Genomic DNA, 16439 nt, shown 5'->3' with positions numbered 1-16439 from the left:
ATCCTTACTAATAGGGGTGAAAACTTTTAAGCATGTAGCAAAAAAAAGATCATCTTTTGCTATATATGCCACATCCATTTCTAATAGTGAAAAGATGTTAAGTTGTATTCTTAGAGAATATCAAAATTTCCAAGATATTTTTGAAAAAAAAAATCAGATATTCTTCCAAAGCATTAAATTATAATTATTCAATTAATTTTTAAAGAGCTCAACTACCATTTGAACCAATCTACAGCTTATTATAGAATAAATTGGCTACATTATAGGAATATATTGATAAGAATTTAGCTAAGAACTTTATATGCCATTCAAAATCTCCAGCAAGAGCTCTTATCTTATTTGTGAAGAAAAAAGATAGATCTCTATGGATGTGCATAGACTACTATAGACTTAACAAGATTATTATTAAAAATAGGTATCTTTTTATTTCTAATTTTAATACTTCTTGACCAACTCAATTAAGTAAAGATCTATGTAAAAATATATCTATAAAGAGTATACAATTTAATCCATATCAAAAAAAGAAATGAATAAAAGTCTTCTTTTTAAATTAAATAAGGATATTTTAAATATAATATCATGCCTTTTGGACTCAAAAATGTATAAGTCACTTTTTAATATCTCATAAATGATATTTTTTGTGAGTTTTCTAGATCATTTTATTATCTATTATTTAGAAGATATTCTAATCTATTCTAAGAATACCAAAAAATATGAACTTCATATTTGTTGTGTATTACAAAAACTTAAAGATGTAGGATTACATGTAAAGGTAGAAAAGTATGTGTTTTCTACTACTCAAGTTAACTTCATAGAATATACTATTTTTAACAAAAGTCTTATGATGGATTCTAAAAAAGTCCACACTATCATTAATTAGAAGATTCCAAGAACAATAAAAAATATGCCATATTTTTTGAGCTTTGTTAATTATTAGTGAATCTTCATCAAGAATTTTTTTTAAGTTATAGCTCTACTTATACATTTGACTTGAAAAGACAAACTTGAATAAAGCAAAGAAATTGAAGCATCTTTTGAAGCCTTAAAGATAATATTTACTTCTGAACCAATCTTGTATGGCATCAATTTTTCTAAAGTATTCTTTATGGAAAAAAATATATTAGACTTTGTATTGAGTGCAATATTATCACAAATAGAAGCAAATGACAAGCTCAAAGTAATAGCTTTCTATTCCAAGAAATTTTTAGTAGCTAAGATTAACTATGTTATCTACAATAAAGAGCTTCTTATAATTGTGGATTCATTTGAAGAATAACATCATTATTTAGAAGGCCCCTCAAGTCTAGTCATTATTTATATAGATTATAAGAACCTTGAGTATTTCATGTTGACACATGTTTTGAATTATCGCCAAGCTTGTTGGAGCAATTCTTTATTAAGATTTTATTTTAAGATCACTTATTAACTCAAAAAATAATAAGATTTATCAGACACCTTTTCTAGATGTTCTTATCTTGTGCCGAAAGAAAGAAATTTATCTTTTGATTAACAAAGAAGAATTCTCTTGAAACCAAAATATTTTCATCTTCAAGCAATAAATTTAATATTAACTATTGATTCAACCTTTGTCAAGTAAATTCAATCAAATATGTCCTTAGATATTCTTGTTCTTGATATTGAGAATAATTCTTCTAAATCCCATGATACTTCTAAGTTTGAATTTAAGAATAATCTATCATATTTCAAGGGATGATTATATATTCTAAAAAGTAAAGAATAATGACGTGTTTTTTAAGTTTGTCACAACTTTCTAATACAACAAGACTTTGGTACTAATATCTACAAATTTTTGGTGGCCTCAAATGTAGAAAGCAATTAAAGTCTTTGTAAAATCGAGTGATATTTGTTGAAGATCAAAAAATCCTCATCATCAATCTTATCAACTTTCTTAGCCATTATATATTTTGAAACAACCATAGTCTTTTATTTCTATGTATTTTATCACAAATCTTTTAATTTTAAGTTTATATGATTCTATATTCATGATAATAGATTATTATACTAAGATGGCACATTTTATTTCATGTACAAAAACTATCACAAGTGAAGAAACAACTAAGTTTTTTCTTGACAACATCTATCGCTATCATAGATTGCCTAAAGATAATATATCAAATTGAAAGATTCAATTTCTATAAAGATTTTAAAAAATATTTTTTAAAATTTTAAAGATAGACATAAAGCTAACTTTGGCTTTTTATCTTTAAATTGATGGATAAATAAAATGGATGAATCAAGTTTCAAAGGAATATTTGAGATTTACCATCAATTATCATCAAGATGATTTGATAATTCTTTTGCAATTGATAGAGTTTGCATAAAATTATTTGATATATTCTTCTATTCAATAAATACTTTTTTATCCAAATTATGATTAACATTTATGACTTAATATTTTTGACTTTTCAAAAGTTGATAATCTTATAGCAAAAGATTTGGCAAACTATTTATTTGAACTACATATAACAATGAAGGTACAATTAAAAGAAGCTCAAGAACAACAAAAGATCAATATAAATGTCTATTAAAAGGAGTAATCTTAATTCCATATTAGTGACAAGGTATAGCTACTTTATCACAATATCAAAACTAGCCACCCTTGTCACAAATTGGATTATCATAAGCTTAGACCTTTTCCTATTTGTGAAGAAATCAATTTAATTGCTTATTGATTACATCTACTAGAGTCAATAAAAATATATCCATTTATATTTTATGTGTCTTTTCTTGAACTATATAAGATAATAAATGTATTAAAAAGAAGACAAATATCACTACTTTATATAGAAATAGACAATAATAAATAATTTTGATGGATGATCCATCAAAATCAAAATCAACAAAAACAAGTTTCATGAAAGATTATGATAGCTTCTCATAGAATTCATCTTTGATAGGATGTTATGGACACAGAAATACAGACTTGAGATCTAACAAGAAGTTCAAGAAGAACTGGCAAGAACTAGATTGATCAGATGAATACAAGAACAACACCAGAGAGGTGAGCTAGAGCTCCAAGAGCTGTGTTGTTGAGACTGAAGAACTCTTCAGCCTCGATTCCAATATATACTCCTATTTAGGAAGCTTCTCAAGCAACTTCTACCAACTAGGAAGCTTTTAGAAGGTTCCAGAGACTTGTTTCTAGAAGATTCTAGAAACTTGTCTCTAGAAGATTCTAAGAACTATGTCCCTAACATCTTCTATCAACTAAGAAGCTTCTAGAAGGTTCTAGAGACTTGCTTCTAGAAGGTTCTAGAAACTTGTCTCTAGAAGGTTCTAAGGACTATATCTCTAACATCACCCCTTCTTTTAGCTTCGAGGTCTCTGAGAAGCAATGTTGTTGTTAATCAGTACCAACACAAGAAAATGAAGATCTGTCGCATAACGTCTGCTATGAACTCCAATTGTTGTTCACAAGACAAGTGGTTCATTGGCCCTTGAAGCCAACGGTAGTAGTTCACTCCTTCGACTTCTGACCAAGCATGAACTTTCGTTATCATATTACGTGCTTTCCTGCTCGAGAACGCGTCGGGCGTCTAATTGTAGAAGGTAGTATGGAGATTTGCTAATATTCAAGCAGTTTATCGATTTTCGACTATTGAAATATAAATAACTGTAAAAATATACCGTAAATCTATATGGATGTCCTTTGACTGCTCGCCGAAATCCTTTTTGCCCCAGCCAGTAGGTCTCCAGACGTTATAGAGAACCCTGAACAACCCAAATTGCTAATCTTCGATACCGCTTTATACTCACGATCTTATATCGACTGACTGTCTTGTTAGATTAACCCAATAAATTTCATTCACTCCGCATACTCAATCCTATAGACACCCTTTTAATTCTTCAATCACAGACGTAACTTTGATTTCACAAAACAGTCAAGAGTAATCACACCCACTTCATTAAAATCCCGATTCACCAGTACAACACTGACTTCAGCAACGATTGCCTTAGTCTTCCCAGAAACCTATGAAGAAAAAAAATCTCAATTCTCTGTCTTTTTTTCCCTTCCCGAAGCATGAAGCTCGCTCTCCGATCCTTCTTCTCAAACTTATTCTCTCCCTCCTTCATTTCTTAACCTATCCTCCCTTTTAATCCTAATTCTCCCCTCTCTCAAATCCTAGCCTCTGAATTTCTTCAATCTTCCGTCTAGGATCCGGAATTGGCTCTGTCGTCAGAGTATTAAGGACATTGTCGTTAGAACCTTCTAGAGACAAGTTTCTAGAACTTTTTAGAGACAAGCTTCTAGAACCTTCTAGAAGCTTCTTAGTTGGTAGAAGATGTTAGGAACATAGTCCTTAGAACCTTCTAGAGATAAGTTTCTAGAACCTTCTAGAAACAAGTCTCTGGAACCTTCTAAAAGCTTCCTAGTTGGTAGAAGTTGCTTGAGAAGCTTCCTAAATAGAAGTATATATTGGAATCGAGGCTGAAGAATTCTTCAGTCTTGACAACACATTTCTTGGAGCTCTAGCTCACCTCTCTGGTGTTGTTCTTGTATTCATCTGATTAATCTACTTCTTGTCAGTTCTTCTTGAACTTCTTGGTAGATATCAAGTCTGTATTCTGTGTCCGTGATAGTTTGTTGAGACTTAACTCACCTCACATATCAGAGCTAGTTTCTTCTTTATTAGAGTGTGGATTACCCCTCTGCCTGGAAGTATATTAGCACTTTAGAGGTTGCGGATTACCCTCCTCTAAACTGATACTTCTTTTGTTACAATATTGGAGACTTATTCTTCTTGAAGAGAGTGGATTACCCCTTCTCTTGAAGCTCTTAAGGCATTTTAGAAGTTGTGGAGTACCCTCCTCTAAACCAATATTGTCTTCTTGTAGAGTTATTTCTGTCCTTCTCTTAGAATGGTCGGGGGCCAAGACATTAGTATGATGGAGAGTTCAGAGTCCAAATTAGATGCTATCATGAATGCCCTCGCTACGTTATCGCAAAGAACTGCAGAGATTGAAGGAATCATGGTAAGGCTTCATAATGATGGAGCATCTGGGATGGCACAATCTAGGTTGCACCAGCCTCAAACTTCTACACTTGGAGAAGCAACTTTGCCTCAGGTTCGACAAGCACCGCTGATTCTACAACATAAAGAACCCCGAGTTAGCCTACCGGACAAGTTCGATGGTACACGTTCCAAGTTTCGAGGATTCATCAACCAAATTAGGTTGATAATAGTTTTACAGCCCGAACTCTATCCAATGGAGGAGTCAAGTGTTGGGCTTGTTGGAACCTTACTTACAGGACAAGCTCTATCATGGTTTGCTCTTTTGTTTGAGAAATGATCGTCCATACTAAACAACTTTGAAACCTTTTTGGATGCATTTGCGAAAGCATTTGGTGAACACGACAAGGTTCGATGAGCTACAACAAAGATCCGGTCACTACGACAAGGGATGTGTTTTACATCAGTCTATGCATCGGACTTCAGGCAATTAGCATGCGACATCAATTGGGATGAAGAAGCATTGATGAGTCAATTCTATTGGGGTTTAAGGGACGATGTAAAGGATTTGCTGTTAACTCTTCCTGATCTGCAAACGCTCAATGAAGCTATTAGCCAAGCTGTGAAGTGCGATAACTGCCTATTCCAACGTCACCAAGACCAACGTTCAAGACAACATACGGTTTACCACACCCCAACTATGTCGGCAAGCAGCGTGAATTCACATTCAGAGATAGAAGACATGCAAATTGATGCGGTACGTGTCAAATCTGTTACTCTAGAAGAAAAAAAGCGGCATATGGAGGAAGGTCTATGCTTATATTGCGGTGAAGAAGGCCACAAAGTTGGAAACTACCCCAAGAAGCAAAATCGACATATTGTCAGGACTAAGGGCACGTTTGTTCAAGAAAACAAGGATGCCCAGCCACAATAGGAACCGTGCGGCTCGACAGTGAAATATCGCAACAACAATCAAGTTCCTTTCTTTCCGCTCAACCTGCCCTGTGTTTTACAATCCCTTTGCTTATTCGCCCCCAGAAACTAAGAACCTTAGCATTATTAGATTCAGAAGCATCTGCTTGTTTCTTAGACGAAGAATTTGTAAAGCGTCATAAGATCCCTTTAGTAAAAAAATCCAAACCTGTTCAAGTTGAGGTCATAGATGGACGACCTTTATTGTCTAGTAGTATCACCCATAGATCAGAACCTATAGAAGTGACATTTAAGGACCATAGTAGTCATATTAGTTTCAATATTATTAAAACCCCATCAAATCTTGTTATTCTTGGTCTTTCCTGGTTGGAAAAGCATAATCCATCCATAGATTGGAAGTTGCGGAAGATGACCTTTTCCACAAAACCACCCAAGAGCAAGCCTAGTAGAAAACCCTGAATAGAGAAATCCTTATTTATTGGAGCAAGAGCGTTTATAAGATTGTCCAAGGGAGGCACACCGTTTGTCATTTATGCGGCTCCAACTACAGGGGAGAAGATCTCGACAGCAAGTATACCGGAGGAATATAAGGATTTTAAAGACGTGTTTCAAAAGAAAAATGCCGACATGCTACCGGAACACCGACCATATGATTGCACCATAGACTTACAGGAAGGAGCACAACCGCCTTTTGGCCCAATCTACAATCTATCGCAGATGGAGTTGGCGGAGTTGCAGAAATACATCAACGAGAATCTAGCCAAGAACTTCATCCGTCATTCAAAATCGTCAACTGGAGCACCTATCTTATTTGTGAAGAAGAAAAATGGCTCGTTGCGGATGTGCATGGACTATCGAGGCCTCAACAAGGAAACAAAGAAGAATCGTTACCCATTACTCTTGATTTCTAGTCTCTTAGAACAACTTGGACGTGCAAGGATCTTTACAAAAATTGATCTAAGGGGAGCTTACAACCTCATACGAATCAAAGAAGGAGATGAGTGGAAGACAGCGTTCCGTACAAGGTATGGCCATTTTGAATATAATGTCATGCCCTTTGGTCTTACCAATGCTCCAGTGATCTTTCAACATATGATGAATGACATTTTCCGAGAGTACCTTGATGATTTTGTTGTCATCTATTTGGATGTGATTTTGATATTCTCCAAAAATGAGGAAGAGCATGAAAAACACGTTCATTTAGTATTGGAGAAACTACGCGAGCGAGGACTATATGCCAAGTTAGAAAAGTGTTTATTTCACCAAATAGAGATGGAGTTTTTGGCGTTCGTTGCGGCTACGGAAGGCTTGAAGATGGACCCCAAGAAGGTCGAAGCAATCGTGTCCTAGGAGGTTCCGAAGACGGTTAGAGACGTACAATACTTTCTTAGTTTTGCCAACTTCTATCGGATCTTTATCAAGAATTACTCTCAAGTTGCTGCTCCTCTCACTCGATTGATATGCAAGGATAAGCTGGAATGGGGACCTCTAGCAGAGAAGGCGTTTCAAGACCTGAAGACTGTATTTACTATGGCTCCAATCTTGATACATCCAGACTTTACAAAGGCCATCTATTTAGAAACTGATGCTTCGGATTTTACTTTAGGAGCTATACTTTCACAAATGGGAGAAGACAAGAAGCTCCATTCGGTTGCATTCTATTCTTGAAAGTTCTCTGTTGTTGAAATCAATTATGAGATCCACGATAAGGAACTTCATACTATAGTAGATTCTTTCCAAGAATGGCGTCACTTTCTTGAAGGAGTTGCACACCCAGTGACCATATACACAAATCACAAGAATTTGGAGTATTTCATGTCCGCTTGAATTTTAAATCGACATCAAGCTCGATGGAGTATGTTGCTATCTAGGTTCGATTTTATTATCACTTATCGACCTGGAAAGCAGCAAGGACTATCTGATGCTTTATCGCGGAGATCGTATCTTGTACCAAAGGCTCGAGAAGCAGCGTTTGATCAACAATGTACGACATTGTTGAAGCTAGAGCAATTTCAGCTTTGCGCTACTATTATGCGAATTGATGGTGACTTCCTGAATCAGGTACGTGCCATAACCATTGAAGATTCAGTAGCCATTGATATTAAGCAGCGTGCCAATGACGACAAGTTCAAGGTGGAGGGAGATCTTTTATACTTTGAAGAGCGGTTATATATCCCAAAAGGACCAGCACGACTCCGAGTTCTTCAATCTCGCCACGATTTTCCAGCTGCGGGATATTTTGGATTCAACAAGACCTTGGTGCTTATTTCTCAAGATTTTTGGTGGCCCCAAATGTGGAAGGATGTGAAAGATTTTGTTCTCTCCTGCGACATTTCTTCAAGATCCAAGAATCCTCGGCATCACTTTTATGGACTCCTACAGCCATTGCCGATTCCACGTCGACCATGGTCTTCAATTTCTATGGACTTCATCACGGACCTGCCATCATCGAACTCATTTGACAGCATCTTTGTCGTGGTAGATTGACTTACAAAAATGGCACACTTTATCCCTTACAAGAAGACATCGTCCAGTGAAGTCATAGCAAGGCTCTTTCTCGATAATGTGTATCGATATCATGGACTACCAGATGATATCGTATGAGATCAAGGAACCTAGTTCGTATCAAAGTTTTGGAGATCTCTCTTTGAGATATTGAAGGCGGATATCAAGCTTTCTTTGGCTTTTCATCTTCAAACTGACAACCAAACAGAACGGGTGAACCAAGTCTTAGAACAATACTTACGATGTAACATCAACTATCAGCAAGACGATTGGACCACATATCTGCCACTAGTCGAGTTTGCATATAACAACACCCTCCATACGTCGACTTAATACACACCATTCTTTTCCAACTATGGGTATCATCTAAAGCTTGATTTATTGAGTCCATCAACAAATAACAATCCAGCAGGTGAAGGATTTGCGAAACAACTATCAGAGCTTCAAAATACGTTGAAGCTTCAATTACAATCCGCTCAAGAATCGTACAAGGCGTTTGCAGATAGATTTTGGAATCAAGCACCTACTTTCAAAATTGGAGATAAAGCATGGCTTCTTCGACAAAATATCAAGACCAAGCGATTATGTGATAAGTTGGACTATCGAAGATTGGGACCATTTTTCATCCAAAAGCAAATCAATCTAGTGGCGTACCATCTGGAATTACCAGCTTCTATGAAGGTACATCCAGTCTTTCATGTTTCTTTGTTGGAGCCTTATCGAGAGTCATTTTTTCCTAGAAAAGTGCAATGTCTGCAACCTAGTATTGAGATCGAGAACCACAAGGAATACGAGGTTGAAAAGATGTTAGATTCAAGGCGAAGGTGGAGCAAGTTGGAGTATCTTATTCATTGGTGCGGCTACGACATTAATGAGCGAACGTAGAAGCCAGCTGAAAATCTCACCAATGTGCCGCAAAAGGTACAAGAGTTTTATCAACAACATCTTCATAAACTTAAGCCGGTTCGACGATAGCTTCTTTCTGAAGCTTGTTCACCTAAGAATATAAAAAAAAGAGAGAGCACCACCAAAATTCGTAGTTGATGTAGTTATTTTTTCCAAGATAAAATAGGATTTTTTCAATATCCATAGTTTGGCCTTCTGATATGGATAGCCAAGAGATAGATACTATGCCAGTCAGATTATCTCAATCAACTAGTTCACGAAGGCGACCCTGAGATGAAGAACCACCTATTGCATTATCGTTGGCTTCAAGGGCCGATGAACCACTTACCTCGTGAACAACAATTGGACTTCATAGCAGATGTTATGCCATAGATCTTCATTTTCTAGTGTTGGTACTGATTGACAACAACATTGCTTCTCAGAGACCTCGAAGCTAAAAAAGGGGGTGATGTTAGGGACATAGTCCTTAAAACCTTCTAGACACAAGTTTCTAGAACTTTCTAGATACAAGTTTCTAGAACTTTCTAGATACAAGTTTCTAGAACTTTCTAGAGACAAGTTTCTAGAACTTTCTAGAGACAAGCTTCTAGAACCTTCTAGAAGCAAGTCTCTGGAACCTTCTAGAAGCTTCTTAGTTGGTAGAAGATGTTAGGGACATAGTCCTTAGAACCTTCTAGAGATAAGTTTCTAGAACCTTCTAGAAACAAGTCTCTAGAACCTTCTAGAAGCTTCCTAGTTGGTAGAAGTTGCTTGAGAAGCTTCCTAAATAGAAGTATATATTGGAATCGAGGCTGAAGAGTTCTTCAATCTTGACAACACATCTCTTCGAGCTCTAGCTCACCTCTCTGGTGTTGTTCTTGTATTCATCTGATTAATCTAGTTCTTGCCAGTTCTTCTTGAACTTCTTGGTAGATGTCAAGTCTGTATTTTGTGTCCATGACATAGAGCTTTCTCCTTTGTTTTTACCTTTAAGAGATCCTTTTACCAAAAATAACGTTCTTTGAAATGGCACAGAGAACAGGACAGCCTGAAACAGAATCGAAACCCCGTAATTGGGACCACATTGAGCCGCCCGACCAATTCAGGTCTCATATTGGCTAAGAGGCCTATAGTAAGACCTAGATGTTCCCGTAATTGGTCCGCATTGGGTTGCTCGACCAAGTCAGGTCTCATATTGGGTAAGAAAACCTGGATTGGATGTCTTGAAATTGGATCCGATTGGCTCTTCGAACCAAGCTCACCTGTAGTTCAATTGGTCCTTTCTCTTTCTGCTAATTCCCGTTATTGGAATCAAACGGAGCATTTCAGTATGCCCGGCTGATTGTAACGGGGTGACTGAACCTAGCCTCTCAGTATTTGCACTGGAATTGGTCGTTGCTCCCAATATTTGAGGTAACTGAATATTAATAAAAGTCCCTTTTCTTTATATTTTCACGGTATACTCGTATTACAACACGACACCGTGTCCTCATTGTCAATTTGTCATACAAACACGCCTTTTGGCTGACCATCGTAAGCAGGCTTGTACTCAAATACAATCACTAGTGATCGGTTATTCGATGTCCTTCGTCGGCATCGTGGTGCAGGCAGTTCTTCATCTCAGGGTTGCCTTCGTGAGCTAGTTGGTTGAGATAATCTAACTGGCATAGTATCTATCTCTTGGCTATCCATATGAAAAGACCAAACTATGGCTACTGAAAAAATTCTACTTTATCTTGGAAAAAATAACTACATCAACTACGAATTTTGGTGGTGCTCTCTTCCTTTCTTATATTCTTGGGTGAGTAAGCTTTAGAAAGAAGCTATCGTCGAACCGGCTTAGGTTTATGAGGATGTTGTTGATGAAACTCCTGTACCTTTTGTGGCGCATTGGTGAGATTTTTAGCTGGCTTCCACGTTCACTCATTAATGTCGTAGCCGCACCAATGAATAAGATACTCCAACTTGCTCCACCTTCGTCGTGAATCTAACACCTTTTCAACCTCGTATTCCTTGTGGTTCTTGATCTCAATACTAGGTGGCGGACATTACACTCTTCTAGGAAAAGATGACTCTCGATAAGGCTCCAACAAAGAAATATGAAAGACTGGATGTACCTTCATAGAAGCCGGTAATTCCAGACGGTATGCCATTGGATTGATTTGCTTTTGGATGATAAATGGTCCCAATCTTCGAAAGTCCAACTTATTACATGATGGCTAGGTCTTGATATTCCGTTGAAGAAGCCATGCTTTATCTCCAATTTTGAAAGTAGGTGCTTGAATCCAAAATCTATCTGCAGACACCTTGTAGGATTCTTGAGCGGATTGTAATTGAAGCTTCAACGTATTTTGAAGCTCTGATAGTTGTTTCGCAAATCCTTCACCTACTGGATTTTTATTTGTTGATGGACTCAATAAATCAAGCTTTGGATGATACCCATAGTTAGAAAAAAATGGTGTGTATTGAGTTGACGCATGGAGGGTGTTGTTATATGCAAACTCGACTAGTGGCAGATATGTGGTCCAATCGTCTTGCTGATAATTGATGCTGCATCGTAAGTATTGTTCTAAGACTTGGTTCACCCGTTCTGTTTGGCCATCAGTTTGAGGATGAAAAGCCGAAGAAAGCTTGATATCCACCTTCAGTATCTCAAAGAGAGATCTCCAAAACTTTGATACGAACTAGGTTCCTTGATCTCATACGATATCATCTGGTAGTCCATGATATCGATACACATTATCGAGAAAGAGCCTTGTTGTGATTTCATTGGACAATGTCTTCTTGCAAGGGACAAAGTATGCCATCTTTGTAAGTCGATCTACCATGAGAAAGATGCTGTCAAATGAGTTCGATGATGGTAGGTCCGTAATGAAGTCCATAGAAATTGAAGACCATGATCGACGTGGAATCGGCAATGGCTGTAGGAGTCCATAAAGGTGATGTCGAGGATTCTTGGATCTTGAAGAAATGTCGCATGAGAGGACAAAATCTTTCACATCCTTCCACATTTAAGGCCACCAAAAATCTTGAGAAATAAGTTCCAAGGTCTTGTTGAATCCAAAATATTCCGCAGCTGAAAAATCGTGGCGAGATTAAAGAACTCAGAGTCGTGCTGGTCCTTTTGGGATATATAACCGCTCTTCAAAGTATAAAAGATCTCCCTCCACCTTGAACTTGTCATCATTGGCATGCTGCTTGATATTAATGGCTACTGAATCTTCAATGGTGACGGCACGTACCTCATTCAGGAAGTCAGCATCAATTGGCATAATAGTAGCGCAAAGCCAAAATTGCTCTGGCTTCAACAAAGTCATACATTGTTGATCAAATGCTGCTTTTCGAGCCTTTGGTACAAAATACGATCTCTTCGATAAGGCATCAGATAGTCCTTGCTGCTTTCTCGATCAATAAGTGATAATAAAATTGAACCTAAATAGCGACATATTCCACAGAGCTTGACATCAATTTAGAACTCGAGCCGACATGAAATACTCCAAATTCTTGTGATCTGTGTATATGGTCACTGGGTGTGCAACTCCTTCAAGAAAGTGACGCCATTCTTGGAAAGAATCTACTATAGTATGAAGTTCCTTATCGTGGATCTCATAATTGATTTCAACAACAGAGAACTTTCAAGAATAGAATGTAACCGAATGGAGCTTCTTGTCTTCTCCCATTTGTGAAAGTACAGCTCCTAAAGTAAAATCCGAAGCATCAGTTTCTAAATAGATGGCCTTTGTAAAGTCTGGATGTATCAAGATTGGAGCCGTAGTAAATGCAGTCTTCAGGTCTTGAAACGCCTTCTCTGCTAGAGGTCCCTATTCCAGCTTATCTTTGCATATCAACCGAGTAAGAGGAGCAGCAACTTGAGAGTAATTCTTGATGAAGATCCGATAGAAGTTAGCAAAATCAAGAAAGTATTGTACGTCTCTAACCATCTTTGAAACCTCCCAAGACACGATTGCTTCGACCTTCTTAGGGTCCATCTTCAAGCCTTCAATAGTTGCAACGAATCCCAAAAATTCCATCTCTATTTGGTGAAATAAACACTTTTCTAACTTGGCATATAGTCCTCGCTCGCGTAGTTTCTCCAAGACCAAACGAACGTGCTTTTCATGTTCTTCCTCGTTTTTGGAGAATATCAGAATATCATCTAAATAGATGACAACAAAATCGTCAAGGTGCTCTTGAAAAAAGTCATTCATCATATGTTGATAGATCGCTAGAGCATTGGTAAGACCAAAGGGCATGACATTATACTCAAAATGGCCATACCTTGTACGGAACGTTGTCTTCTACGCATCTCCTTCCTTGATTCATACGAGGTTGTAAGCTCTCCTTAGATCAATTTTTGTAAAGATCCTTACACGTCCAAGTTATTCTAAGAGACTAGAAATCAAGGATAACGGATAACGATTCTTCTTTGTTATCTTGTTGAGGCCTCGATAATCCATGCACATCCGCAACGAGCCATCTTTCTTCTTCACAAATAAGATGGGTGCTCCAATTGACGATTTTGAATGACGGATGAAGTTCTTGGCTAGATTCTCATGAATATACTTCTGTAACTCTGCCAACTCCGTGTGCGATAGATTATAGATTGGGCCAAAAGGCGGTTGTGCTCCTTCCTACAAGTCTATGGTGCAATCATATGGTCGGTGTTCCGGTAGCATATTGGCATTCTTCTTTTGAAACCCATCTTTAAAATCCTTATATTGCTCAGATATACTTGTTCTCGAGATCTTTTCCTCAGTAGTTGGAGCCGCATAAATGACAAACGGTGTGCCTTCTTTAGACGATCTTATAAACGCTCTTGCTCCAATGAATAAGGATTTCTCTATTCGGGGTTTTTTACTAGGCTTGCTCTTGGGTTGTTTTGTGGAAAAGGTCATCTTCCGTAACCTCCAATCTATGGATGGGTTATGCTTTTCCAACCAGGAAAGACCAAGAATAATAGGATTTGATGGGGTTCCAAAAAATAATGAAAATAATATGACTACTATGGCCCTTAAACATCACTTCTATAGGTTCTGATTCATGGGTGATACTACTAGACAATAAAAGTCGCCCATCTATGACCTCAACGTGAACAGGTTTGGATTTTTGTACTAAAAGGATCTTATGATGCTTCACAAATTCTTTGTCTAAGAAATAAGCAGATGCTCCTGAATCTAATAATGCTAAGGTTCTCAGTTTCTAAGGGCCAATAAGCAAAGGGATTGTAAAGCAAAGGGCAAGTTGAGCGAAAAGAAAGGAACCTGGTTGTTGTTGCGATATTTCACTGTCCAGCCGCACGGTTCCTATTGTGGCTAGGCATCTTCGTTTTCTTGAACAAACGTGCCCTTAGTCCTAACAATATGTCGATTTTGCTTCTTGGGGTAGTTTCCAACTTTGTGGCCTTCTTTACCGTAATACAAGCATAGACCTTCGTCCATACGCCACTTTTTTTTCTTTTAGAGTAAGGGATTTGACACGTACCGCATCAATTTGCATGTCTTTTACCTCTGAATGTGAATTCACGCTGCTTGCCGACATAGTTGGGGCATGACAAATTGTATGTTGTCTTCAACGTTGATCTTGGCGGTGTTGGAATACGCAGTTATCGCACTTCATAGCTTGGCTAATAGCTTTGTTGAATGTTTGCGGATCGAAAAGAGTTAACAGCAAATCCTTCATATCGTCCCTTAAATCTCAATAGAATTGACTCATCAACGCTTCTTTGTCCCAATTGATGTCGCATGCTAATTGCCTGAAGTCCGATGCATAGACTGATGTAGAGTGCATCTCTTGTCGTAGTGACCGGATCTTTGTTGTAGCCCATCGAACCTTGTCATATTCACCAAATGCTTTTGCAAATGCCTCCAAAAAGGTTTCAAAGTTGTTTAGTATAGATGATCGTTTCTCAAACAAAGGAACAAACCATGATAGAGCTTGTCCTGTAAGTAAGGTTCCAACAAGCCCAACACGTGACTCCTCCGTTGGATAGCGTTCGGGCTACAAAATTGTTATCAACTTGATTTGGTTGACGAATCCTCGAAACTTGGAACGCGTACCATCGAACTTGTCTAAAAGGCTAACTCGGGGCTCTTTATGTTGTAGAACTAGCGGTGCTTGTCGAACCTGAGGTAAAGTTGCTTCTCCAAGTGCAAAAGTTTGAGGTTGGTGCAACGTAGATTGTGCCATCCTAGATGCTCCATCATTATGAAGCCTTGCCATGATTCCTTCAATCTCTGCAGTTCTTTGCGATAACGTAGCGAGGGCATTCATGATAGCATCCAACTTGGACTCCAAACTTTTTGTCATACTAATGTCTTGGCCTCCGGCCATTCTAAGAGAAGGACAGAAATGATTGTACAAGAAGAGAATATTGGTTTAGAAGAAGGTACTCCACATCCTCTAAAATGCCTTAAGAGCTTCAAGAAATGGAGTAATCCACTTTCTCCAAGAAGAATAAGACTCCAATATTGTAACAGAAGAAGTATCAGTTTAGAGGAGGCTAATCCGCAACCTCTAAAATGCTAGTACACTTTCAAGTAAAGGAATAATCCACACTCTAACGAGGAAGAAACTAGCTTTGATATTTGAGGTGAATGAAATCTCGACAAACTGTCATGAATACAGAAATACAGACTTGAGATCTAACAAGAAATTCAAGAAGAACTGGCAAGAACTAGATAAATCAGATGAATACAAGAACAACACCAGAGAGGTGAGCTAGAGCTCTAAGAGATGTATTGTCGAGACTGAAGAAGTCTTCAGCCTCGATTCCAATATATACTCCTATTTAAGAAGCTTCTCAAGTAACTTCTACTAACTAAGAAGCTTCTAGAAGGTTCCAGAGACTTGTTTCTAGAAGATTTTAGAAACTTATCTCTAGAAGGTTCTAAGGACTATGTCCCTAACATAGGAGAAGTAATGTCATTGACATATGTAATTTATTCCAATAATTATATATAATTAAATAAAAATAGATAAAAATAGATTAATTTCATAATATTTTTTTAAAAAGTTTTCTAAAAGCTTCATAAATATGATTTTGACTTTATACATGTTAATAATTGATTTTTAGATTGAAAACTTAGTCAACAAGTTAACCACGTATCAAATATGTTATTAGCTTGTATAACAAGCTTATTATAT

The sequence above is a fragment of the Physcomitrium patens genome, chromosome 24, assembly GCF_059467195.1.
Source record: "Physcomitrium patens ecotype Gransden chromosome 24, ASM5946719v1, whole genome shotgun sequence".
Classification (NCBI taxonomy): Eukaryota; Viridiplantae; Streptophyta; class Bryopsida; order Funariales; family Funariaceae; genus Physcomitrium; species Physcomitrium patens.
The sequence above is the reverse complement of the archived record's forward strand: the minus strand, read 5'-3'. Positions refer to the sequence as shown.